Source organism: Rutidosis leptorrhynchoides, chromosome 3, assembly GCF_046630445.1.
Source record: "Rutidosis leptorrhynchoides isolate AG116_Rl617_1_P2 chromosome 3, CSIRO_AGI_Rlap_v1, whole genome shotgun sequence".
Taxonomy (NCBI): Eukaryota; Viridiplantae; Streptophyta; class Magnoliopsida; order Asterales; family Asteraceae; genus Rutidosis; species Rutidosis leptorrhynchoides.
Genome location: NC_092335.1, coordinates 476,623,102 through 476,637,831, shown reverse-complemented (window position 1 = coordinate 476,637,831; position 14,730 = coordinate 476,623,102). Strand labels below are relative to the sequence as shown.

General features: G+C 32.8%; 1 non-coding gene across 1 annotated transcript; it reads right to left on the bottom strand.

Moving 5' to 3' along the window:
* Positions 1-409: 409 nt before the first annotated feature.
* On the bottom strand, positions 410-516 carry LOC139903132 (small nucleolar RNA R71). Its single transcript, XR_011777976.1, has one exon. It is a non-coding gene; the product is annotated as a small nucleolar RNA R71 (small nucleolar RNA).
* Between the last annotated feature and the right edge of the window lie 14,214 nt (positions 517-14,730).

Below are 14,730 nucleotides of genomic sequence, written 5' to 3'. Positions count from 1 at the left end.
TGATTCAGATTCAACAAATTCAGATATGGAAAATCTAGAACCTCAAACTATGGAAGTCCGAATGAGAGCTACACGTACAGGACAAGGTCATGCCATTACTCAACCAGAAGTTACTGCACCAAATTTTGAAATCAAATAACAAATCATACACATGGTTATTAATCAATGCCAATTCGGTGGTACAGCAAAGGAAGATCCAAACGAACATCTTCGAACCTTTAATAGAATTTGTACTTTATTTAAAATCCGAGAAATTGAAGATGAAACGATCTAACTTATGTTGTTCCCTTGGACTTTAATTGGGGAAGCTAAAGATTGGTTAGAATCATTACCCGAAGGAGCGATTGATACATGGGATGTCTTAGTGGAGAAATTTCTTCAAAGATTCTTTCCGGCATCTAAAGCCATGAGACTTCAAGGAGAAATTGCCTCGTTCGCACAAAAGCCAAATGAAACGTTATTTGAGGCGTGGACAAGATTCGGAAAGATGTTGAGAGGATGTCCTCAACATGGTTTAGACACTTTTCAAATAGTTCAAATATTCTATAAAGGCGTCAATATCGCTACAAGAAAAGACATCGACACAGCTGCCGGTGGTTCCATTATGAAGAAAACCGCTACTGAAGCTCATAAGATTATTGATAAAACAGCCTCCCACTCACATGAGTGGCACCAAGAAAAAGATATCTTACATTCATCTAAAGCGGCTAGAGCCGATTCTAGCCATGACTTTGATTCCGTTTCCGCAAAAATAGATGCTTTTGAAAGACGAATGGAAAAGATGACTAAAGATATTCACGCAATACAAATCAGTTATGAGCAATGCGGTGGACCACACTTAACGAAAGACTGTAATATTGAGCAAACGATGGAACAACGTGAGAATGTTTCCTACATGAACCAAAGCAGGGAAATAATTATCAAAATAATTATCAACAGCCAAGGCAAAACCTAAACCGAAGTCAAAACATTCTTTACAATCCAAATGGACCCAACAATAACAATAATAATCAAAACAACACTTTCAATCAACAAAGGCCAGGCTTATATAAACCACCACAATAAACCGAAGAGAAAAAGTCAAATCTGGAAGAAATGGTATTAAAGTTAGTTGAATCTCAAAAACAATTTATTACATCTCAAACCCAAACAAATGAAATATTTGATCAGTCATTTAGAACTCAACAAACTTCCATTTTAAATCTAGAAAAAAAAGTAGGTACTCTAGAAGGCCTGATGAGTGAAAGGAAACAAAGAAAGCTACCAAGTAATACTGAAATAAATCCTCGTAATGAAAATGTTAACATGGTTTCAATGAATTCTGAAAAACTAAAAATAAAAGAGGAAAAGATTTCAGACGATGAAGAAATCACACCACCACCAGGTATTGAAAAACCAATATATGCACCATACAAACCACCTATTCCATTTCCAATAAAAGTTGAATATGAGCTAGAAATAGGTAATAAAGTTTGTGTTGGTGATACCTCGAAAAGGAAGAGGAAGAGTAAGCAAGAACAAGAAACTAAAGCCGTAAATATAGAACCATTAAATACTATTCCACCGGAATTTCCACCTAAGTCGGGTGATCCGGGTGAATTTATTGTTCCTTGTTTACTTAGTGATTGTGTCATGTATAATGCACTTGCAGATCTAGGTGCAAGTGTGAGTATTATGCCTCTTTCATTATATAAGAAGTTAGGTATGGGTGGGTTAAGTCCAACAAAAATGAGTGTTCGATTCTTTGACCAAACCATTAGACACCCAGTTGGAATTGCTGACAACCTACCCATTCAAGTAGGTAATTTAACCTTTCTAGTCAAATTTGTTGTCATAGACATAGAAGAGGACTCAAACTTTCCTCTACTTTTAGGTCGACCATTCTTAGCGTCCACCAAGGCGTTAATTGATGTAAGAGAAGGAAGAATGACACTTAATGATGGTGAAAAATCGATCACCTTTGTGAGTCGAAAGTCTAGATCTCCACCAACCAAAACCGTTGAACCAATAACTCCAACGGTAGTGCTTAACAACGTTAAAACGCCTAAGTGTGAGGAAGATGAAGTAACACCTAATGATGACCAGAAAACACAGAACCCCATTAATGATACGAAATTAGATAACCTCGTTATTAACAGTTCAATGAGAAAGCTTTATAAACGAGTTCACGATGCTAGGATTAAGGGGAACTTTAAGTTATGTAACCGATTGGTATCTAATCTGTCATAAAAAGAAAAAGAGAAATTAGTTGATTTTGTGAAGATTACAAAAGAAACCGACCAATGGATTAAAACAAAAATTACAGATATGCAAGTTCATGATAGTCTGATGGAAGTTGACGATGAAGTTAATCACGATTTCAACACCACAGCTAACTAAGTGTGGGGAGATTCAAAAGTTTTATAGATAATTTCATGCTATCTAAAAGTTAGATATTTTGTTTTCGTGTAGTTCCGAGAATAGAATCCGATTGGTCTTTTCTACTAGCAGACCCTAAAGAACTAGTCCTCTCCCCCCATTCTGAATTTTTTGTTTTTAGGTTTTAAAAGATGAAGCATGCATTTGATATCAGCCATGATTTAATAAGCTTCAAAGGTAAGTTTTTATTTATTTTATGTTTTTAACCTTTTGTTTTTAAACGCTAAATTGTCGCTATAAAGTATTAAATTGATATTCAATTAAAAATAGGTATAATAAACCGAAATTACTAATATCAATACAAAAATTTAATCCATCACTGCAAAATTTACCGTTTATTCATAAGGTATAAATATCTTTAATCAATCAACTAAAAATATTTCAAAAATTCGTCAGGAGTAAAACTAGGTAATATAGCCGAAATTACTTTTAAGGGACATATATTTTTGTTAATATTTGATTGATTAAAGTGGGATAAAAGACCAAAAAGATTTTTATTTTTATTTTTCCTTCTTTTTATAATTACTATATAACTATTTTATTTTAATATTTTATTATAGTATTTTAAAATTTATAAAATCTAATGTATAAAAAATATATATATTAATAAATATGCATTTTAAATTTAAAGTTTTGTGTGATTTTAAAAAACAAAATTTACTTTATTTTATTAAGTTAAAAATATGATTTCTAAAATTCGTCGTAAGTTAAACATTAGGTCTTGAACCGAAATTGCTTTATCCGAGGGAGGGACGAAAAATTTTGTTATCATTATTTTTAATCTTATTGATATAAAGTATGTCAAAAACATTAAAAACTAAAAATCTTTGTTTTTAAACAATCGCTTTAAAATGACAAATTTTGAAATTTTGTTGAGGGACGAACTAGGTGAACGTACCGAAACTACCTCGTCCTAAATACCAAAGGAAAACAAAATTTTAAAATTATTTATTTATTTATTTTAATAAAGTAAAGGTTTTTATATATATAAACAAAAAAAAAAAAAAAACCAGGCACACCATGCGTTCGCATGGAAAATGCACTGGAACCCCATGCGATCGCATGGGGACCAATATCTGGGCAGAATGAAAATCCCGAGCTATCTGCTCTCTGTCACAAATAACACACACACATACGCGAATACACCTCAAAATACTCTCAAATTTCATCAATTTTTCATCAAATTACTCCAAATTTGTTGCTACAATCCGCTACAAACATGCCTTTCCTTGGATTTGGGAAGAAAAAGGTAATGATTTCACCCCTAAACTCCTTAAATTCGGATTTTTATTGATTATGAATAATTTTTACCTAATTTAATTTTGATGATTTCTAGCTTGTTTATAGTTAAATTGTTAGTATATATTGCTTGTATAACCTAGATTGATGCTATTTGTCATGATTTGAAGTCTTAAACTTCAAAATTTTTAGAAATCTAGGGTTAATGTTCTTGAGCAATTTGGGGTTTTTTGATATAAAGGGGTTATGGCCGATTTTTGATGTGAATTCATGCTAAATTAAGTAATGTAACATGTTTAGGTTACTAAATGATCCAAACTTTGATCCTAAACATGATTTTTGAGCTAGATTGTTGACTTTTCTAGTCAAAAATGCATGAACAAGGTTATTTTGATCTAAATGCCATTTGGAACTTGTTTAAATTGCTATAATGATTATTTTGACATGTTTTAGAAGATGAATACTTATAAACACCATATACATTTTCATATATGCTTATTTGAAAAAGTGTAGAAATGTTAAATTTATGAAAATGTGTATAGGTTCAATTGTGATTAAACATGTTATTGTAATTGTTTTAATTTGTTATTTTGCTAACACTAATGCATTATTTGGATGCACAAAATTTTGTGTCTAATGTGTTTTGCAGAGAAATACACATACCGATGGAGCTGGATCATCTTCAGGACAATACCAAGGTCCTGCACAACAGCCAGAACAACAACCTGAACCACAACCAGAACCACAACCTCAGCAACAACAAGAACAACAACATTTTGATCAACACATACCATACTATGAGCCACAACCACAATTCTCTAATGAGTACCGACAGTTTCAGCCGCATGAATTGATACTCCATCCAATGGTTCATGAAGAGGAATTACACCCCAATTTGAGATTTTAACAATACTGGATAGAATATCCGAGGTACCAACGCAACAAACATAAGCTTTACAAGAAGAATGTGGAAGTACCGAGGATAATAGATTGGGAGCCTCTAGAGACGGTTCACCAAGCCGACCCGGTTAGGAACCTGCTGATCCAAAGGTATGGTAACTCTTTATTTCATGATTGGGAGCGGTTGTTTACCATACGTAGGCCGGTATATAAGGAATGGTGCGTTGAATTGATGAGCACCATTGTAATTAATACTGAGGTATCTATGTTAGAAGATAGATCTTTTCTTAGATTTTTACTTGGAGGTAGGATGTACAGGATGTCCCTTATGGACATGGCTAGGGCTTTACAAATTTACACCCCTGCTGATTTATTATCACTTGATTGTACAGCTTTGATTTATGAAGGTGATAGGGTAGATAGAAATTTTGACGCTAACGCCATTTGGAGGCGAATGTCAAAATTTAATGTGTTTAAATGGGGTGGAAAACACTCCTATTTAGATATTGACAGGGCAGAGCTTCACATAATTCATAGGTTTTTAGCGAACTCTATTACACAACGGGGTAAAAATAAGGAAAAGATTACGTTGCATGATTTGTTTTACCTTAAGTGTATTAGAGACCCAAGAGGCTTTGTCAACATCCCCTATTGTGTTGCATATTATTTGTCAAAGGTTGCAGACGGTATACAGGAAGGTGGCATAATAGGGGGTGGTATATTTGTCACTCTGATAGGAGAGTATTTGGGGGTTGATAGGTTTCAAGGGGGTCCAATGATTCAGGTTGCGGAACAAACCGAATCTATAGGTCTTGCCGTTTACCAAGGGGCACAGGTACTGTCACGGAGACAGAATAGGGCAGTGCCATATCAGGGTAGCAGACCGCAGGTAGAAAGGGGCTCAGACGAGGAAATGGAGGAAGCAACTGATATTAGGGAAGTTGTTCAAGATAGTTACATTGATGTATATCAGCGGATAGATGAGGTGGAAATGAATGCCGATATGCGGCATAATCAGTATGTTCAGTGGAGAGCTGCAGATGAGTACGAGCATTCGAGGTAGCTACAGCATGATAGATGGGACGTTCATCAGCACCAAATCATGAGCCATCTATCATATCAGGTACCACAAAACTACGTTCCAACTCAACCTGCATACTATCCACCATTTCAGCCCGATATGAGACCACCCTACCCCGTTTATGACCCGAACCAAGCCTACCAGGACACGTATCACCAACAATGGAACCCGGAAGACAACATGAACTGGAATCCGTATCCAGATTGATTATCTGTTCCATTATTTATTATTTATGTTTCTAACATTTTTCTTCTTATTATGTTTAAACATTTGATATATTTTCTATTTTGTAGTATTTAAAACTTTTATTTTTATTATGTTCATATAATTATAATTTGAAAGTGGGATTCTAAGTCCCATTTCAAATTATTACATGTTTATATTCGTATTGTATGTATATTGTCAATTGTACACAACAGGGTAAAACAGCGCATTTTCAAAGACTGGTATTAAGTTCAGCAAAAGCTACTAATTTTGATGACAAGACGAACCACAAATGTGATATAACAAATGACGGAATGAACAAATATATTTGGAAACTTTGGTAAAATTTTAATCATTTTCTACGCTAATCACCCTCATGAATTTAAATTTTTAATGATTTCTTGCAAATGAGGTCATTGCAAGATCTTAAGTGTGGGGAGGGATTAAATTCTTTCGGTTAAACATATTATTAATACACTTAGTTTAATTGCCAAATTTTATGAAAATTTGAAAAATTTTCAATTAAATTAATTCAAAATCATGTTTATACATATTTATGAACGATAAAACTAGGTGATAAAACCGAAATTATCGTTATCTCAAAAAGAACATAAATTGAGAAACAACCTTAAATACTAGAATTCATTTAAGAATGGAATAGACGAGAATAAAAAGGCAAAGAAAAACATAAATAAAAGCTAAGTGCAGGAAGAATTACCAAGTTATTTAAAACATATATCACACATTTTTGTACAAGATTATTGCAGGTACTTTTGCTTTGGACTAAACTAATCAGTTTTACCCGGTTCACTGTAATATAAATATATGAGAAAGATGGATCTACACGATGAATCAATTCCATCATTATAGGAAGTAAAGTCTTCCGAAAAAGACACGCGCTTCTTGATTTAGGTCAAGAAGTTGTCGTCCAGACCTGCTGTAGGTTGACGAAAAATCTAGAAAAGTCATCTCTAAAATCAGCAGGAAATCCACGGACCTCAGCATTAAACAGGGTCGCCAAGTGGTCAGACTTATCCTAACCATGAGAGGATCTGTCTCGTAAAATGGGGAGGGCGCCGTGCAAATTAGCTGGATAAGACTAATGAATCAGACCCCCAGAAAGGATAATCTCCTTAAAGATTAAAAATCAGCTTTTAAGCCTGATATTACTCAATCCTTGAGATTGACCTTAAAGATTGAGAATTCAAACTCATGGAATTCAATGATATCTAAACTCGAGCTTGAACGAGAAAATATTTTGATCAAAACTAAAACCGATTTGTTTTTTGAAAAACCCATTTTTAATGCGTTCATTACCATTGAACGTAAAATCCTAAGATTTCATCAGAATTCAATAGGTCACCTGAACCAAATCGGGTGTCAATCGTAAGAACGGTGGTTGCATAGCATGGTCGAAGACAGGACCTTGTGCCAGACCGAAAAACTATAGGGTGATCTTTACTATTGCTCCTACCAAGGATAGTAATTGCATCCGACACGTTTTAGACCATGATCAAATGCATGTCATTAGACATCGCCTTAACAGTTGCTTGCTCATCGCTTTCCTTTACAACTGGACGGTCGTTTACCGAAAGGTAATATACGGGACAAGTAGACTGGACGTGTGCTTTCCTAATACAAGGTTAGCAAGTGGATGACACAAAACCACAAGTTTTGAGCTAAAATTTTAAAATATGAAACCCACAATCCACAAAAAAATTTTTGCAAACACCGGTGAAGGGTTATTCCGGAAAACCTGTCTAGGGTAAAATCTAGCTTGAATTTTCAAAAGATCAAATGTTTTCATAAAGATCCTATTTTCTAAAGGATCTAAATTTTTATAGTCATGTGGGACTGTAAACCACAACGTTACTATCATTGTTCATACCGCCGTATCAAAATCACTGATGTATAAAGTGTGAAGAATAAAGAAGTGATTAGTGTGATTCAAGTTCTATATTGCTTGAGGACAAGCAACGCTCAAGTGTGGGAATATTTGATAATGCTACAAACGAACATATATTTCATAGCATTATCCTTCCAGAAAGACAAGCTTTTAGTTGCAATTGTTCTATTTACAAGTGATATTCGTTTAAATAATAAAAAGTGAAGACAAAAGGCAGAATTGACGATTTGAAGACGCAAATGACCAGAATGCTTAAAAGTACAAGTTACAATCCAAGTGGTTCAATTTATTGATGATTAACGTCTAAAAATGATAAAAGTACAAGTCGCGGAACGCAAAGTACAAGATATCTCAGCATACAAAAAGACGTTTGAAAAATCCGGAATCGGGACTTAAACCGAGAAATAACGTACGACTCAAAGGAGCTGAAAGTACAAGTCAACTATGCACAAGAATATAATATAATATATATATAATTAATATAAATTATATATAAATTATATATAATTAAATATTATGTCGACAAACTAAAAAACAAATCAAAGTGAGCTGGAGCAGCCCTCCATACGATCGCATGGGATTTGGGCATCACAGCCATGCGATCGCATGGAGCCAAAAGTCTGGCCAGGTCTATAAATTGATCATTTTTCGGCCGATTTTAGTACACCAGAGATTAATAATCTCTTCTTCTTCTTTCTCTCTATATTTCTAATTTATATTCATGTTATAATTTTAATTTAAGTTAATTTTAATAATAAGGTTAGTGTAACAAATGTTTTAAGGTTTTGTAAGTCAAAACTCTGTCCGTGTAACACTACGCGATTAATACTCATTGTAAGTTATGTTCAACCTTTTTAATTTAATGTCTCGTAGCTAAGTTATTATTATGCTTATTTGAGCCAAAGTAATCATGATGTTAGACTAAATATTAAGACCGGGTTATTGAACTTTGGACCATAATTAATGTTTGGACAAAGACCGACACTTGTGGACATTGGACTATGGACTATTAATAGATGGTGGGTATTGTCTAATCGAGTGACAACTCATTGGAGTCTGTCGAACCTATTTTCAAATTAATTAGCCTAATAATTAAATAATGATTATGGTTGTCCTATTTAGTGACGTTCATACGGAGTCTATTATAATCATTTAATTAATTATTCGGGTTGGGTAATTGAGTATTCAAACTGATCAAGTGGGTAAATTAATATTCATATCTAATTAAAACAGGGGTGGATTACATACAGTGATAACTGGTGTAATTGTTGATAGAAGTGATAACTGCGTCACAGTTTAAATCCTTAATTAGTTGGAATAATTGACTTCGGGTATAAGGGTAATTTGACGAGGACACTCGCACTTTATATTTATGACCGATGGACTATTATGGGCAAAAGCCAGATAGACGTATCAAATAAATCAGGCCAAATAACAATTAACCCGGGATAATAATATATAACCAAAACGTCAAACATCATGATTACGGTAGTTTAAATAAGCATAATTCTTTTATTTCATATTTCATCGCTATTTTATTTACTCGCAATTTATTTTATCGCAATTTACATTATCGCAAAAACTAAAAAATTTGGTAAATCGGTCGTTAAACGGTAAAAACCCCCCTTTTATAATAAGAATAATACTATATTATATATAAACTTATATTATATATATATAAACTTATGTTTTTATAAGACACAATAAGGCTCCCTGTGGAATGAATCGGACTTAGTAAAAACTACTCTACTCTACGATTAGGTATACTGCCTATAAGTGTGTAGCAAGGTTTAGGTATATCCATTCTATAAATAATTAAATAACTTGTGTATATTGTAGCGTAATTAATAGCATTTATATATATTTTTTATATATATCTCGTTGCACATCATATATAAAATGTATAAGTATCAAATATTCAAATAATGTTATCATATAACGAATGATATAATTACATAATTAATAAATTGTAATATTAATATATTAAATGTAGTTACATGTTAAAATATAATTGTTATACTAATATTATTATTACTTTCATTATTAATATAAAAATCAGTATTAGTTATTTAATTATGTTCAGTATATAATATATGAAATTTAACACATGTAATTTGTTATATCATTATTATTACTAAAAATTATCATTTTTATTCTAAAATTATTACTATCATTATTTCTATTACTTTTAATCATTATACTTATTATTATTAGTATTATTTGGATATTATTATTATTATTAATATAACTAATTGTTTGTTAATACAAATTATATAAAGTAATGAAATATAAATACAGATATATATATATATATATATATATATATATATATATATATATACTGATATATACAGATACATTATATGAATCAGTATTATTGTATTTAATAATACAATTAACACAGAATAAAAATCAGTTTCATGTTACAATCATAATGTGTTTAATTTGTTTTTCGTGTCTCAAATTCGTACAAATCAAAGATTCAATCTTAAGAACAAAACAAATTCAGTTTCCAATCGCTATCTGTTTTTCAATTTCTTTTCTTTCACTTCTATCTTCTCCTTCCTGAATAATTCTTCCTGTCTATGAATCTGGTCACGGGTAGAAAAATCAATCCATAATAAGAACAGAATTTGTTAGAATCAAAATGAGATATTATAATTCAGTAAGATACAAAGATTGCTAGATATTAATCAGATAAAGAATAAGAATTCTGTTGGGCATCAATATCAATTTCTCTTATTTACCTGTCCTTCTTTTCCGATAAGAATAAACATGCCGATCTCAAATCAGATATAAAACAAATTTATATAGAAATCAGTAACAAAAAAATGTACGAATTTGTTACCTGTCATAATCTGATTTATTATTCTTGTTTTCTTCTTCTTGTTTGAAGAACCCTGTCTACGTTTGATACATGTCGACTGTCCTTCCTTCCCTTGCTCAAGATTCTTGGACGACTTCAATTAAACACTACAAAACAATTTCAATCGAATTTGTTAGCTGTCAATAACAGTTAAAGCGTACGAATACGTTACACTTCACTATCTACTTTATTTTTCTTGTTTGATCCTTCTAGCTCGATTCTTCTGTCGACCCAATCAAAGCTACGAAACAAACTGTAATCGAATCTTGTACTGTATATATCGTACGAATCTGTTACACTTCACTTTCTACTTTATATATTTTTGTTTGTTCTTCCTGGCTCGAATATATCTATTGAACCCTTCACTGCTATAAAACAATTCATCACTCTGCTCTTCTATAAAACCAACAATGAGAACCACAAACCACAACAAAACCACTTTAATCTCACCACCTTCCACCATCATGGAACAACCCTCTTTGTTTATGCGATTCGAACAACCAAAAGAAACAAATCCCTTTTTGTTTACAACTGCTAAGATGCAATTACCTTCTGTTTTTTTTTTTTTTTTTTTTTTTTTTTTTTTGTAAACAAATGCAAGTAAACATTAAAACCACCTTGTGTTTTTCTATCTTTGCAACCGAGACCCAAACACCATGGTTATGCTTTTACTACTACTTCACTGTTACTGGTTCCAAGTCGAATTAAACATCACGAACACACTACCACCGTGACCACCTTCCTTCTTGTTTTTCTTTTTCTTTTTCGTGAATCCGAGGCCAACCTTGTATTGTTCAGTTCCGTCGAATGCATATTTTTACTGCAAAATATCGTATCGTGAGTTCATTTGCTCCCTTTTACTCATTACATTTTGGACTGTGAATTCATGCAAAGTTTTAATAACTATTTTACAATATTTATATGCGTGAGTTCATTTGATTCCCTTTTACTCTTTACATTTTTGGGACTGAGAATACATGCGCTGTTTTTATAACTATTTTACAACTGTTTTATTTAAATGTTTTTGCAATCTATATTTTTGGACTAAGAATACTTGTGATACTTTTATAAATGTTTGACGAGATAGACACAAGCAAAACTTTCCTCGAATGAATTATTATACAGACGAGAGGTTCTGTTGATTATTATTATTGAATTAGTTGGACGTTATAATTGCCACTAATTGATGTGAATATCTCCCCCTGATTATTATATCTTGGTAACCTAAGAATTAGGAAACGGGTATGGCCCCTAATTCACGCGAATCCTAAAGATAGCTACCGGGTTTAACACCCCCACCTAGAATGTTCACTAGACGGAAGAGCTAGCGGGTGTGGTGTTTAGTACTTCGAGGTTTATAATTATTACAGACTGAAAGTTCTGTTTATTATGGGGATATTTATGATGCGCATTAAATGTTAAGGTCAGTTACCAAGCCAAGCAAAGAAATCAAAGTGAATGTTATATATCGAGAGAATGATTTTTATATACATGTTATGTGTATGATATTTTGTGCACGAGATATGTGTACAGTTATTAAGCATTTTGGAAAATGATTTTGTACACGATATATGTGTACTGTATTTAAAGGAAATCGCATGTACATTACAGGTGGGTGTAGGATTCGGGCCCATTTGTACCATGCACATTTAAATCTTGTGGTCTATCAAAATTACTGAATTTTATTGTTTATAATAAACCTATGAACTCACCAACCTTTTGGTTGACACTTTTAAAACATGTTTATTCTCGGGTATAAAAGAAATCTTCCGCTGTGCATTTGCTCATTTTAAAGATATTACATGGAGTCGTTCATGGCATATAGAGGTCAGTACCTCGCAATGCGACCAGCTGTTGAAGACTTCGTCTAGGTGGATTAGGACGGGCCTTTACAGGTGGTATCAGAGCGGTGGTCTTAGCGAACCTGGTCTTGCATTAGTGTGTCAAACTGATAATTGTTAGGATGCATTAGTGAGTCTGGACTTCGACCTAGTAGTTGTTAGGATAATTAATGAGTCAAGACTTGAACCTGGTCTGCATGTCAAAAGTTTTGATTATCATTCATTGTCGAAAAATATCTACTTATCATTTTCAGTCTCGACACGTCTTATTGCAAATATTGCATAGATGGTGTACAGACAAATTCATATCCCATCACATTAAACTTTGTCTGACATGTTTCCTTAATTTCCTCCGTAATCTACGGGATACTCTGTACTATATATAGGTATTAGGTATTCTATGTAATTAGAATATCATCCGATATCCGAAAATCATTTCATATCGAAAATTCTTTATCTAACCATGCAAGATGAATTCTGCAACCAGTTCAAATTCTTCGGATTCCGACAGTTATTCCGATATGGATTTCCACTCAAGCTCCGAAAGCAGTGTAATTGGAATGGATCAACCAATCAGCCATCATCAATTCTGGATGAATTAGGGCTGAGCTCGTAGTCGACTTAATCAATGGAGACGTGAAGAAGGCGGTCCTTTCCACCCACCAACCTGCACTCTTGATGAAGAACCTGAAGCACTTACCAGCGAACCAGTCCGGGACACCATTTTCACTCTCATTTCCAGAATAACTCGCAACGATTACATAATATCCTCAATTCCAGACCTTATTCATCCGTTCGTCCCAACCGACAATCATCCCGGTGTGAGAGAAGAAGTCAACGAACTTCGCGCTCGAGTAATCAATTTGGAGAATATGGTGCAAAACTTACCAGCTTCAGCAACATCACCAGCACCAACAGTACCACCAACAATCCAAGTTTCAACATCACATGCCTCAACATCACAACCTATACCTCGAACCTAATCATCGTTCTACGTCATTTATCTTCGTTCTACCTGAAAATTATGTAATTTCTAATATTTTAGAGATTATGTACTTTAGTTCTAACCGTAAATCAGATGAGTTTAATATCATATTAACTCATTAAATTCAAGATTACATCTGAAGAAAATATATATGTATATATATTTTCATAAAGATTGTAATTAAAAGTTCTTTCGTACAAACTGTTAATGGTGAAAATATTTTAACGGGTAGGTAATACCCGAGGAATATTTAGATTTCCCATTAATAAGTTACACTGTACATTCTTCAATTCATATTCAACAGTCATTAACAATACTACTCAAATCCACACACATACGTATCCGTTCACCAAAGAATAACCATCTTCATTCCAATTCAATTTCATATACGAATTTCTGCCGATCAAAATCCAAGTCAAGATTTGACAAGTGGCATAATGAAGAAAATAATGGATAAAATAAAATTGATTAGTAACCAATTAATTAACTACGTAAAAAAATTCTTCATCTTCTGATCTTAAATATTTTAAATTCTAAGATTATATATTGGACTATTGGACTACTAACATTGAACTACTAACCTTGGACTTTTAAAAAGTATTAAAAGAGTAGGAAATATTAATTACAACACATTTTGACTTAAAATATCGTTAATAAGTTACATCTACTACAGTTAAATATTTCCTCAAGTTTGCCACTTGATTTCATCTTAAACATCCTATGTATCTTGACGAATACAATCTGCGTTCAAACCCTTCAGAATTCTTGAAAACACCTCGGATTGATAACAAATGATTCAGATATGAGAATACTGATGAAGCAGTATAAACGGCTGAAAGTCTTAAAAGACATAAGTTCGATAATAAAAGAATGGCGCGTTGGGAAAGCTCGGAAAACGATCGAAATTTTTTTTTCCTCATCATAATATCTTCAATATTTCTATGATATCGTTATATCATCCTTAATTGTGAATATCCTGGATATTTCTGAAGGTATCTTTATATCGTTTTCGTACGTAATTATTTTCACATTCGTTTTATCATTAGTACCTCATATCGGAAACTGCTTTGACTTCTAAATTCTAGTAAAACCCTAGAAGTTTTAAATCCTTGGATATTCTTGAGTAATATTGGAATGAAAGCATGAGTTAATGTAATATAATGACACTTAATCAACATGATTATATTATGGTAAGTCATGCGGAAGTTCTAATGGATTGTGATGATGGTAATATTTGATCAACATTACCATCACCACGAACCGTGTTACTTGACTTGTATTCATCTTGAA